Genomic DNA, 12,624 nt, shown 5'->3' with positions numbered 1-12,624 from the left:
AATCTGCTTCTTTTGTTGCACAGATTTTTGCAATGAGGAGCAATTATTTAAAAAACAATAGAATTGTTGTCTTTAATTATTTTATAAATAAAATTTTTGCCTTTACAACCACATTATATGACTACATTATTTGTAAACTTTCTCAGTGGGTGTGATGTCTCAGAAAAAGAACAAAACTTTATGTTATAAGACCATTGTTATCTCAACATACAAGTAAAAGTATATATACACTTTTTTCTTTGGCATAAAGTGTCAAAGAGGTCTTGCTGACCAATTTATTGCAGTATGTGGGTAAACATATTGCAATCAAATATTTCTCAGTGAAGAATTTATCTTTCCTTAGCTTAGTCCAGATATGTCAAATGCCATACTGGGAGAGAAAGGCAAAATATAACCTATGCATATTTTAACTCACTTAAAATACCTCTGCTTGCTTCTTCCCTCTGAAAAAGTAGATAGCCACAACTGGACATAGCAGAAACATGAAATCTTGTGGGATCGCGCTGGATCGCTCCCCCCCCTGTTTATAAGTTGGTCCGGTCCCAGGACATCGGTTTCTTGTCAATCTCCCTCACTCCTCCCCAGGGTTAGCCAGGTTCCTCCCCAAGTCCCTGTCCGTCATCCAGCGAACCCTTCCTATCTTCCAGAACCTTCTCGGGGTTCTGCTGGGTGATTGGACGAAGGACTGAGGCCACTCCCCTCCTTCACTGCTGTTGGATGTTATAATTGTCAGTTATGGTTTTGTTACACCCCCCCTACCCCCTGATTGGTTGTCTTGTATCCTTTATAACACGTTGTCGAGCACATTTCTTGGTCTTTCGGCGGTCCTCCCTCTGGATTAAATCAGAACTTTGTCACCCCGAAAGAACGTCTCGTGTATTTCCTGCGGGCTGCAGTCTTCGTCTTGCTCCGGAATCCTCCGTCACTCCGGGCTTCCACGCCCTAGGCGCACCCCAATCCTCGAGAGGACTCAGGGGGCGTCGTTGTGCTGCCGGTGACGCTGGCCTTGGCCAGCCGGGTATTCTGCTGAGGCTGACGCACTGCTGCAGTTTGGCGCCCAACGTGGGGCACTGAGAAGATCACCAGGGCACACGGACGAGGATTCCGGATCCCTGGACTCAGTCCGTTTGGATTTGGATTCTACCTCTGTGGCCGTCAAGCTACCCTGTGGTGAGCAGACCCCGTTTTAGGGGTGGCGCTCCCCAGGGATCGGGACCGGTAGCTCCAGCGCCCAGGAGTCGGTTCCCACCGCAGGATCCACCCGTCTTGGACCCCTCCTGACCTGTCGTCGAGTGTGAGTTTTCCACCCTTCCTTTTCACTTTTTTCTCTCCCTCACCCCCGTCTTTTTAGATTCACCCCGTTTTTCTGTGGTTTCATCCGCTCCGGTCGTTTTATCGACCCTCTCATTCAAGTCCTGCAGGCCATTTTTTCGGTACCGGCATAGTCCGGCGGCGGGGTTCGGCGACGGTCCCTTTTCTATCTTTCCTTTCCTTTCTTCGTTTTCCAAGGCGGGCGGGTTTGGTTTGTCGTGTAGTAACATCAACATGGGTGCAAAGGTTTCGACAAACCACAAGAGGCTTGTTAGAAAAGTTCAGGGGGTTTTAGTTGTCGGGGGGTTTGATAATGTTCATAAAAAAGATGTTAAGATGTTAGTTGCTTGGCTACTCTCCCAATTCCCTGCCACGGACCCCGAGCAGATTTTAAATCACACTTTTTGGTCCCATGTCGTTATAAAAGCTAACAGTATGTGCCGCTCGGGGGATTCTAAGATGTTAAAAATCGCGTTCTTAAGCTCAACTATTCGGGACCTTTTAAAATTCAATAGGCAATTGGGAGAGCAGCCAATCTCACCCGAGTTTGTCCCCGGTTCGGTTGCGTGTTCTTCCCCTACCCCTTTTCCCTCTATTTCTACCCCGAGATCAGGGATCCTGAAGAGAGCAGCCCGTACCGGCAGCGCGCAGGAGTTGTGTCATCTTCCTGGCTCTCTTCAGGGTGTCCCCTCCCCCCGCCCGAGGAGTCCTGGCCAGACTCTTCGGGATTCCCCCTGTCCCCCCTTTTCCCCAGTTAAATGTATAAAAGGTTCGAAGTCTGTTCGTTTTTATCCCCCTCCTTCCCCTACCCCTTCGAGAGATTCGCTATTCCAAAATGGCGCGGGCGAATCCCAAAATGGCGGAGACCTCATGGTCTTTCCCGCCGAGACACCTTCTTCTTCCCATAACCCCTTTTGTTCACCGCGAAACCCTTTCCGCTTCCCTGACCCCTCCTTCTCTTCAGTTCCCTCCGCTCCGCCCTTGCCTCCGCCCCTTCCTCTGCGCGGCGCTCCGCCCTCCGCTCCACCTCTCGCATCCTCCGCCTCTGAGGCGGGGACAATGTCACCGGTCCCCGCCCCCATCACAGGCTCCTCCCCTTCCGCCCCGGTCCCTGGTTCCCACGCTCCCTCTTCCGGTTCCCACGCTCCATCGGGTGCTGGGGGGGGGGCTGGGGTCCGGGATTCAGGGCCGCTGCCCAACTTGTCCGCGGCTCCAGTTTCATACATCCCGGGGAGGGAAGGGAGGACCCAGGCCCAGTGGACCCCATTTTCAAATCAAACTATCAAAGAGTTATGTAAGGCCCAGAAGGATTACTCCCGGGAAAGCGAGTTTTTCCGGGGGATCCTGAGGGCCACCCTTACTGATGCCATAATCATTCCTGCCGATCTCCGGCGGATCTTTTCATGCCTGCTCAGCCCCTCAGAGTTCCGTCTCTGGGAGGCAAATTGGAAAAGAGAGATAGGCAAGATTTTACCCCAATTGTGGCAAGATGCAGGCTCCGCCAGGGACACGGAGGGGGGAATGATTTCCACAGACCATCTTTGTGGCATCGGGGACTGGGCTGACGGGAATTACCAGGCATGGTATATTCCCGCAGAGGCGCTCAAAGCAACCACATCTGCTGCTCTTAAGGCATTCACCACCCTTAGACCTCCTACTGCTCCCCTTGTCTCATATTCTAAGATAGTACAAGGAGATAATGAACCCTTTCTTCTTTTCACGGAGCGATTAAGGAAGGCAGTAGAGATGCAAGTGCAGGATGAGTCGACTCGGGAGGGAATCCTGACCGAGATGGCAGCCACCAATGCCAACCCTGCGTGCAAGGCTGCCATCCTCAGCCTCCCTTTCGACCCTCCGCCAGACTTGACACAAATGCTGCAAGTATGCGAGAGGAAGGTGTCAGTCCTCCCTGAAAACCCTCCTCGAGGACAGCACCCGACACCCCGGAGAGTCGCCGCGGCGGACGCTGCCCCTGCAGAGGCCGACAATTCAGCTTCGCATCGGACGCCCCGTCCCATCCGAAGACCACCTCCCGGCGCCGATGCTCCGTGTCATTTATGTCAGAGGACTGGGCATTGGATGCCTGACTGTCCGTTGAGGAAGGAGTTTTATAATTTTAAGTTCCATCAAAAGCCTCAACGGACAGACCAGGCTCCAAAAAACTAACTAAAGAGCGCGAGGCCTCCCCGCGCAACGACATAAGTAGGGCGGAAAATTTTCCATCACGCGGGGGGGGAGGAGGAGGGGAACAACCGGAAGCGGCTCCCCAGGTTAATCCGCCTACGTTGACAAATCCACTGGACTCTACTATTCCACATCCAATATTGACCACTACTTCTAACATCTCTCCATACAGGCTCCAGCTCATCGAGCCCTTGCACCTAACAGACACCAGTTTCCGGGAAGTCTCCGTCTCGCCTGACGCACCAGGTACTTGGTGGCGGGTCAAATGTAAGTATGTCGTTGTCGGAGACACGAAACACACCCCACCACACGTCAACATCTTGCCAGGGGTGTTGTCTACAGACATACACTCGTTTTCTGTCGTCCTGCATTGCACACAGCCACCCATCTTTCTGCCCAAGGGCCAGGTGATCGCACAAGCGATCCCTATCCCGGAGGTCTACCACACTACCACTGAAGCAGAAGTAACGCCTACCGTGGCTTGGTCTCAATTCGTCACCGGAGACAAGCCACGACTCACATGCCATATACAGAAAGATGGGGAGGTCACTACGTTACACGGGCTCTTGGACACCGGGGCAGATGTGACGATCATTCCCGCAAGGGAATGGCCGGCACATTGGGAACTGCAAAACGTGGCTGGAAGAATCCAGGGTGTCGGGGGGGTCCAATTGGCAAAGCAATCCCGGAGCGTCGTCCAAATTATGGGGCCAGACGGGCAATTGGCCTCTGTTCGCCCGTTTGTTTTAGATTATTCGGAACCCCTGTGGGGAAGAGACCTCCTTGCCCAGTGGGGAGCCAGAATCGACTTACCATCGGCTTCCCCGGTTTTTCGGGCAGCGGTCACTGAGGGGCGCCCTACTCAGAAACTCGTTTGGAAATCAGATGTCCCCGTCTGGGTAGAGCAGTGGCCGCTTTCTAAACAAAAACTTAAGGCGCTCCAGGAGCTCGTGGATGAGCAGCTACAGAAGGGTCATCTGGTGGAGTCTACGTCACCGTGGAACTCCCCAGTCTTTGTCATCAAAAAACCTAATAAAAACAAGTGGCGGCTCCTCCACGATCTCCGCAAAATTAATGACATCATTGAAGATATGGGGTCTCTTCAACCAGGGATGCCGTCCCCGGCTATGCTCCCTCAAAACCATCAATTGGCCGTTATCGATATTAAAGATTGCTTTTTCCAAATTCCCCTGCATCCGGATGATGCCCCACGTTTCGCCTTCTCGGTTCCCACCATCAACCGAGAAGCCCCAAGGAGGAGGTACCATTGGACAGTATTACCACAAGGCATGAAGAACTCGCCAGTAATCTGCCAATGGTACGTGTCCTCCTTGCTGTCCCCGGCACGTGCTGCAATGCCAGAAGTTATTATCCAGCATTACATGGATGACATCTTAGTTTGCGCTCCGACAGACGACATGCTTACACATGCGCTTGACCTGACAATCAATTTATTGATTGCTGCAGGGTTTGAGCTGCAACAAGATAAGATTCAACGGATGCCACCCTGGAAGTACCTGGGCCTTGAGATTGGCCGCCGTACTATTGTACCTCAAAAAATAACAATTCGGCCGAATATTAGGACACTCTCTGATGTCCAACAGCTGTGTGGGGCTTTAAATTGGGTGAGACCTTGGCTGGGTATTTCCACCGAGGACCTGGCCCCCCTTTTCAATTTATTGAAAGGGGGAGAGGAGCTTAGTTCTCCAAGGTCTCTCACCCCAGAGGCACAGTCTGCATTAGAAAAGATCCAGACGTCCATTTCCAGTCGGCAGGCCCATCGATATCGTCCCGAGCTGCCATTTAAATTTATCATTCTGGGAAAATTGCCACACCTCCATGGGGTGATTTTTCAATGGGACACGTCCATCCAGAAGGACCAAGGGGCTAAGGATCCCCTCTTAATCATAGAGTGGGTTTTCCTTAGTCACCACCGGTCCAAAAGAATGACCAAGCCACAGGAGCTGGTGGCAGAACTTATCCGCAAAGCACGCCTGCGGATCCGGGAGTTAGCAGGTGTGGACTTCGACTGCATTCACGTTCCGATCCAGTTAAGCTCAGGAAACTTTACCAAGGCGATGTTGGAACACCTTTTGCAGGAAAATGAAGCATTACAGTTTGCACTCGACAGCTTCTCCGGCCAAATTTCCATCCACAAACCATCACACAAATTTTTTAATTCGGACATTCAATTCCACCTTTCATTAAAATCAATTCAGAGTCGGACTCCCCTCGAAGCCCTGACAGTTTTCACTGACGCGTCTGGAGCATCCCACAAGTCAGTAATGACTTGGAAGGATCCTCAAACTCAGCAGTGGGAGGCTGATGTTAAAGTAGTTCTGGGGTCCCCCCAGATTGCTGAGTTGGACGCCGTCGTCCGGGCTTTTGAGAAGTTCGCTGAGCCCTTTAATTTGGTAACTGATTCGGCCTATGTAGCTGGAGTCGTTTCTCGAGCTGAGGGTGCAATCCTGCAGGAGGTTTCCAATAATGCCCTGTTCCTCTTGCTCTCAAAATTAATTCGACTAGTCTCCCACCGAGAGCAACCATTCTACGTGATGCACGTCAGGTCCCACACCGAGCTACCGGGGTTCATCATGGAAGGAAACAGGAGAGCCGATGCTCTTGCTGCTCCTGTCCAGGTGGCCCCCCTCCCATGCGTGTTCGAGCAAGCCAAGCTCAGTCACCAGCTTTTCCACCAGAATGCTCCAGGCCTTGTTCGACAGTTTAAAATCTCTCGGGAACAGGCCAGGGCAATTGTGGCAACATGTCCCCAGTGCCAAGCGTTTCAGCTTCCCTCCATTCCATCAGGCACCAACCCCCGAGGTCTGTCAAGTTGTGAGGTGTGGCAGATGGATGTTACGTCCCGGAATTCGGACGTCTTTCCTATGTCCACGTATCAATCGACACCTTTTCTAATGCGGTTTATGCCTCTGCCCACGCAGGGGAGAAAGCTAATGACGTTAAGAAACATCTGTTGTTGGCTTTCTCTGTGTTGGGCATCCCAAAGTCTATAAAAACAGACAACGGCCCAGCGTACAAGTCCAGGGAGTTGCGAAGCTTCCTGCAGCAATGGGGAATAGAACATAAGACCGGCATCCCCTATTCCCCGACAGGCCAAGCCATGGTGGAGAGAGCCCATCAGAGCCTGAAAAACACTCTACACCATCAGCATTCGGCAATGAAGATGGACTCCCCACAGACCCGCCTTGCTCGAGCCTTATATACCATCAATTTTCTAAACTGCTCGTTTGATAACCTAAATCCTCCTGTCGCGCGTCATTTCGGCCAGAACAACAGTTTAAAACCGGAGACAAAACCACCAGTCTTGATAAAAGACCCGGAAACTTGGAAGACGGAGGGGCCGTTTGACCTGGTGACCTGGGGGAGAGGATATGCTTGCGTATCCACCCCCTCAGGTCCCAAATGGGTTCCATCAAAATGGGTCAGGCCCTTCCTCCCTAAAAAGCAGGTGTCTGTAGGTGCGGTTCCCCAAGTACAAGAGTCCTGCTGGAGACGTAGGCGGAAACCCTTTGAGGGAGACCTAGATATCCTGGGATCGGAATTTTGATTTCTTTCACTTATGCATTTTATGTATCTATTGTTTTAGGGCCCACGCTATGGCAGCCCCACTGGAGACCGTACGACTCACGGCCTTCGTCATCATTTTCTGGCTTCTTGTGTTACCATCTACGCCGTGGGTCGTTCCCCAGCCAAGAAAAAATGTCTGGAGGACTCTCGCTGACGCCCTCGGTCAAGACAGTCTCTGCCTTACCACCGCATCAGCAGCAGACCCCTTGTCCACCTGCCTTGTGGGGATCCCATCTCCTCCGGATGAGTTGCCCTTGCCCCTCCGTGATTCTCTAGAACCCTTTTTCGAGAATAAAATCAATCGCCCCTCTGACCCTAACCCTAATATTGTCTGGAGGAGGTTTGCCAACCAGTTGAATCAATCAAAGACCGAACCCCTAGAATTTAAATTACTCGGGTCCTCCGCATTTCATTTCTGTATTCAGTTCTTCCCTTACTCTGACTTAGACACATCCCTACCAATCAGGAATATCACCTCCAACTATTCGCTATGCCCCTCTCTGTCACAAATCACAACTTCGATTACCCGCGACTTTAAACCTCGCTCCTTACCCAATGATTACTTTTTCATTTGCGGAAACCGAGCTTGGCAAGGCATCCCCTCTCGCCTTCTCGGAGGTCCGTGTACTATCGGCCGGCTGTCGCTGTTTACACCCAGCACAAGTCAAATTATTAATTGGCGGAAGATAGAGGTCGCAACAAATTCGAATAGAACCAGAAGAGATTTAGCCAATTTGGATAATACATGCGACGAGGAAATTTTCCATTGGAGCAAACCGGAGGAGGTGGCGTGGATCACCTTCCTCCCCTGGGTGGCAGTCGCTCAAGCGTTAGGCGAATTAGGCCACCTAGAGTGCTGGGTTGCGAAGCAAGCAAATCTTACATCAGCCGCGCTAAGTGACCTCCTAGAAGACGAGGAAATTACAAGGCAGGCCACGTTGCAGAACAGGGCAGCAATAGACTTTCTATTGCTGCTCCATGACCATCGCTGCCAGGACTTTGAAGGGCTCTGCTGCCTGAATTTAACTTCTAAGGCCGAGGACGTCCGTCTCGCCATCGACCAAATGCGAGAGATGATAGGCAAGATAAAAGAAGATTCGTCAGACTGGCTGGGGAACCTGTTCTCTGGATGGGGACTGTCAGGGTGGTTTGGGTCCGTGCTGAAGACTATCATTTTAGTTGTGTTCGTCGTTTTGCTAGTTCTTATTGTTGTTTCAATTTTATGGACAATTATCAAGAGACTTTTAGTTAAGTTAGCATCACCAGTGACCGTTAACCGTGTCACGGAGCACGAACTCCCGGAAGATGAAGACCAACAAGGCATGGACTTCGGTTACGGTTATTGGGAAGAAATCGTTTAGTCTTGTTCCTTTCAATTATTTATTTTTAAACAAAAAAGGGGGAGATGTGGGATCGCGCTGGATCGCTCCCCCCCCTGTTTATAAGTTGGTCCGGTCCCAGGACATCGGTTTCTTGTCAATCTCCCTCACTCCTCCCCAGGGTTAGCCAGGTTCCTCCCCAAGTCCCTGTCCGTCATCCAGCGAACCCTTCCTATCTTCCAGAACCTTCTCGGGGTTCTGCTGGGTGATTGGACGAAGGACTGAGGCCACTCCCCTCCTTCACTGCTGTTGGATGTTATAATTGTCAGTTATGGTTTTGTTACACCCCCCCTACCCCCTGATTGGTTGTCTTGTATCCTTTATAACACGTTGTCGAGCACATTTCTTGGTCTTTCGGCGGTCCTCCCTCTGGATTAAATCAGAACTTTGTCACCCCGAAAGAACGTCTCGTGTATTTCCTGCGGGCTGCAGTCTTCGTCTTGCTCCGGAATCCTCCGTCACTCCGGGCTTCCACGCCCTAGGCGCACCCCAATCCTCGAGAGGACTCAGGGGGCGTCGTTGTGCTGCCGGTGACGCTGGCCTCGGCCAGCCGGGTATTCTGCTGAGGCTGACGCACTGCTGCAAAATCTGTATAGACTAGTCTCTCTATTAACTTTCAAAAATCAATTGAAATAGAACAGTTAAACATAACTAAAGAATTTTTCAGACAGACAACTAAGCTTCAGTGAAAGCCATTGAAGTTCAGGCTTCTAAGGAGCTTAAAATATTTTTTTAAAGTGACCTTAATTTCTTAAAAATCACAGAGTAACTTTGGAAATCACAACTAAAAAAAGTATTCTCATCTTCTCTTATGACTTTTCATAAAGTGCAGCAGGAGATACCAGCATATTCTTTCTGATATATTACAAAATAGGAAGAATTAGCAAAGTAAACATACAAGCCAGAGCCATATCTGTTGAAATGCATGCAAGGCATGAAACATCTATACAGTGTGGTGAGATACTTGTATTATCTGTTTAATTGTTTAACACAGCAATACACTGCACCCATTAAACACAGAAATTGTGTGATAATAATCCAGTAGGGAGAGCTAGAGTGTAATACTTTTGCCAAGCACTTAATGCCAAGGATTCAGACTGCATAATCAATTAGAGAAGATATTGCTATTATGATATGCATTTCTGAAGGACCTCTCTAAAATGCCTAAGCTCCCTTATTTACATTTTGACTCGTGTTGGTTGCCTCGAGGAAAGAAACCAATCCTTCCTCCCTCCAATATGAAGGAGCTTTGCAGCTTTTCAGAGACACAAAACTGTGTCCTTCCACAGCCTGTGGTCCATCCTCTACTGAAATAATTTGTCACAACCCAAAGTCTATGACACTCTGAATTCAATACCATCTCAAAACAATGACAACAATAACTGTCAGCTAAGTCAGTACCCCTTGGTACGTAGTCCCATTTTTCTAACGCTGAACTTCACAATAAAAACTGAATTTGGTCCAACGACTGTGCATCCATTGCTTGGATGTTTTTGTAAATCAGTCTTAATCATTATATTCCTACAGGGCTTTATGTCAGTGGGTGTGATGTGCAGATCTGCAACTTCCAATAAACAGAACGCTATCTGAAATTTTATTAAACCAAGATATATTGTATAAAAATATTCTAGTTCATTACTTGTCCTTATTTGGATTAATTTTATGCCTCTCTGCATTTAATATAGCTATAAAGGTTACAAATCTGCAGGAGATAGAAAGATGGATGGATGGATGGATGGATGGATAGATAGATAGATAGATAGATAGATAGATAGATAGATAGATAGATGGATACATAGATAGATGGATACATAGATAGACAGACAGTAGACAGACAGACAGACCTGAACAATGGATAAGACTGTACAGGCCAGAACTGTCCAGCCTGGGGCAGTGTTATTCCCCTTCCTGTTTTCTTCCCTGCCCATGTGATTAAGCACCATATGTCTGCAGTGTGTTAGCAGATCTCCCAAATCTTTTCAGCTCTTCTTGCGCACTCATCTAAGACATATGGCTCAGTTATAGCTAGAAGACCTGCTTCATGAAGCAAAGTGCTTTCCCTGAGTTCTTGGAAATGCCAGTTGGACCCAGTTATGGTGTAGAGCAGAAATCATGTGCAGAACTGCGTTACGGAGTGCTGAGAGGCAGGACACAGACACCACACAAAGGGAATGTCCTACAAATGTCTTGGCTCCAAGTGATGGCTGAGCAGCCTGCACTCGTAACAGCAGGGAAATTACTGAGCAGAGAGTGAAGCGATTAAAAGCTGTGCTGGGTCTGGCACATTCCTGAGACACAGAGGGCAACGGAACAAATTTAATAATGCTGCACTCTACATTTGTCAACACATTTGTCAAAAATATCCACTCACAGAAGTTATTTCTGTCCAATATTAGTCAGTCCTAAGGCACACAGTTATTATCAGATTTTTTACACATAAAATCATTGTATAGACATTTGGCCAGTTATGAACATCATGCAGTAGTTGCTCAGAAGGTAGAGTGATGCTTATCCAGAAAGTGTATTTATCTAGTGAGACATCCAGCAGGTAAAGAGAGAACAAAGTGGTCTGCTAGCATTTGTAAAAAATGATCAAAGGTCAGAGATCAAATCTTGCCAAGCTGAGTTGTGTTTGACAAGTGTTGTAATGTGATAGAAGAAAAAAATTTAAAGGGTAATTTGAAAGATGAAGATTATAATTAAACATGCCCTCTATCTGAAATATTTGGGCAATAAAAAAACTACACTGTCCACAGGTACCACCAGTCTTTCTGCCACATCATTTTCTGTCAACAAAAAATATAAACAAAACCTCTTTTAACTTAAAAATAATAAATTGTGAAAACCAATAAAAACAAAATTTTGAAACAGGATTTGCATTAAGGAAGCAATTTTTCCAGGCAGAAATAGATGCAATGTCTGGTGATGTACAGAGGACACTGAGCACCATTACTACTGATGCCAGGGTAGAAATGGTGTTCAAGTAACAAAGCACTTGTCAAACAGACACATGAAATGGACACAAGTTTATATTTTTCACTAACAAGTAACAAAACAGAACCAGTATAACAGGCACTAAACCCCTTGCCCAAGAGAAATCAGAGAAAAGCACGCCTGCCCCATTAGAAGCTGATGCCAGAGTGATTTGGGGCTGGCTAACAGCTCCAGAGGTGAAACACCCACTGCAATCCACGACTCCAAGGGCTGCTGTTACGTGGGGAGGGCTGAGCTCTCGTGTGCAGTGCAGGGAGATGGCAACTGCAGCTGTGCTGCCGTAACAAGGTTAACCCACAGCCAGGGGAAGCTGTCAATCTAAATGGAGACATATTGTGGAGGGACCAGGCTCGGCTTCCCCAGCCTCCCCCAGGGAGGGATGCCACAGGAGCTGAGTCACTGCTGCCCAAGGAGGACTTAGTGAGACAATTGCCTCCTTGGCTGAGCCAAGTGGAGGAGCTCATGTCCATTTGGGCTGATAAAATTGCAACTAATGGGTTTATCCCTTTGCAGCAGCAGAGCTGCTGAAATTTTAGAGGATAGCAACAGATTAGCACAAGAGGATTATGCTTGTTAATTGATATTTCTGGTACATTTGACTGGAAAATGAAGGCATCAGGATGTAGATGCTGAGCTGTCTGTAAAGAGATGGTCAAAACTGGGGCTTTTGTTGTGGCACAGCTGCTTGTGGGTGAGAAGTTTGTAAAACAAACTACTTAGGGGTAAAGAACACCAAAACAGGCAAAGTTCCTTGGTACCCCAAGGACTGTGACTGGGGAGGGGTTTAGTAGCCCCTATCTGTCTCCTACCCCTTCCTCCACACCTCCCGTCCTGCTGGTAACACCAAAGTGCAAGTAAAGGTAATAAACATCCCTCTCTCTCTCTCTCTCTCTCTGATATTTGCCTTAGCACCTTTCATCCAAAATGAATAATATACCTTTGCTGATGTTTCTTTGGAAATTATGTAGCTTCAAGAGATCACATAGGAAATCAGACCAGCTTTAACTTGTAATGAAAACTGGTTAAAATTTATGCTGTTCTTCCCTTTTATTATTTATTACAACCTTGCCAGAGTATATTGATTTTGTGCCAACCTCTGTTCTTGTCACAGTTTTTGTCACACAAATGAGGTTCCAGAAATGTAATGCCTATATTTTATGAAATATAG

Source organism: Passer domesticus, chromosome 2, assembly GCF_036417665.1.
Source record: "Passer domesticus isolate bPasDom1 chromosome 2, bPasDom1.hap1, whole genome shotgun sequence".
Lineage (NCBI taxonomy): Eukaryota > Metazoa > Chordata > Aves > Passeriformes > Passeridae > Passer > Passer domesticus.
Note: the sequence above shows the minus strand (reverse complement) of the source record.